This window comes from Acanthisitta chloris, unplaced genomic scaffold (assembly GCF_000695815.1).
Source record: "Acanthisitta chloris isolate BGI_N310 unplaced genomic scaffold, ASM69581v1 scaffold42580, whole genome shotgun sequence".
In the NCBI taxonomy this organism is placed as follows: Eukaryota; Metazoa; Chordata; class Aves; order Passeriformes; family Acanthisittidae; genus Acanthisitta; species Acanthisitta chloris.
The window spans coordinates 1-1,787 of record NW_008654073.1 but is presented as its reverse complement, the minus strand read 5'-3'; positions in this window follow the sequence as shown (position 1 = coordinate 1,787).

The window sequence follows — 1,787 nt, the reverse complement described above, 5'->3', positions numbered from 1 at the left end:
CCATATATACTAAAGCCTCTGAAGCCATTGGAAGTGAAATAACCCTGGAAGAGATGTATGTGTGTATTGGCAGCTGGAAGCTCCAGAATATTAGTAATATTATTAACATTTGTCTGAACTATAAATCTTCATCCTTCATAGCACAGGAGATGGGAACTTAGGAATCAGCTTTTTAATGGAAAAATATATCTCCTTTCACTACAAAGTTTCTTGCTCTGCAAACTTTCAGCAACAAACCTTTGACTGATAAAGTTAGTGCCAACAGAAGGATGGGCCTGAATGAGCCTCTCCTCTCCTTAAGTTTGCAAGTGTGTCATGACAAGAGCTCAGCCCTTTGTCCAGGTAAGCCAGCAATGTGGAGTGTGTGACAGGGGTGGTGTTTCTGCAGTTACACATCAGTACAAGACTTTTGAAGTTGATCCCAGGCATTGCTGGGTCCCTTTTGTGTTCTTTAGTAGCCAAATCTGCTACTTTGCCTTAAAAATGTGTTAGTGATATTTATTGTGTCTCCTACAAGTGAAATGTATAGCCTTGCATGGAGATTCAGCTTTTTAAGTAAATAGACATTTTTGTAGATGTAATGGAGTTCTTTTGCATAACTTGAGAAGACCAAATACAGGTAACCATAGCTCTGTCCTGTCTTGAAAAGCATGTGTGCATAGTATAGTCCTTTCAGGAATAAATAATAAGCTGCTTCATTTCAGTATATTCTGTGTGATTAAAGTAACAATGGCACCTGGGTGATCAAGGCAGAAGATCAGCACGCAAAGAATCCAAGACTTACTGTCTGTGAATGAACTCTCCATACCTGAAGGATGCATTCTGGAGGACTGCAGCTGCATTCTGGAGTGGTAGGAGATTTTGAGTTACTATTACATTATAATCATTCTAGCCAATGCTCCTAATAGAACATCCCAATTCAAAACAAAACACTATCCCCTCCAGCCCTCAATTCTTCCATTAGTTCAGCCTAGGAAACAGGCCAATAGGAATTTGACTACTGTGTACAGTTTTCACCTCCATTTTTAAATATATTGAAACTGGGAGAGATTTGGAGATCAGCAAGGAAGATAAAGCTATGTAAAAGAAAGGCAAGGCAGGCACTGAACATAAAAATTACATCTTCAGTGATGCACATCAGAAATCCTAGCTCATGTTAAGGTCCATATTTCTTTCTTTTAAAAGAAAGAAAGGAGGAACCCCAGACTTTCTGGTTCTGTATATTTTCCCAAACAGTTGTAGGTAATTATATACTTTTGAAGAAGTTAAACATAGTTGAATTTTTATCCAGGTGTGTTTAACTTCTCTTTCAACCCATATTTCCCAGAAGCAGTTGTTTTCTATATACTAGACTTTATTTTGGCAGCTACAGTGTTACCATTTGTTTGAGGAGCATCGAGCAACAATGTGCAAACTCCCTCATGAGTTTTTGGCAGAGACAGTCCAACAGGCAACATTGCAAGGCTATAATAGCACGAAGCTGCCTGTATGACCTAGTTATTCTTAGGGGACATCTGGAAGTTTCAATGCATTGTTAAATCATTCCTCAGCTTTTGATAGTTTCTCAACAGAACTAAACTCATAGCAGTATTTTGGATGGGAAGAATCGTGTCCATGCTGTGTTTCGGTGTGGGTGATGGGAAGCAGAGCCGTGCCCCACGCTCGCTGGGACAGTACCGACTCAGTTTTACAGAGTCACAGGCACTGCACGTTCGTTTAATCTCCGCACCGACCCCGCGCGACCGGCGCTGGGCGTTAAACCCCGCGCGCAGCTCCGGGGGAGGAGC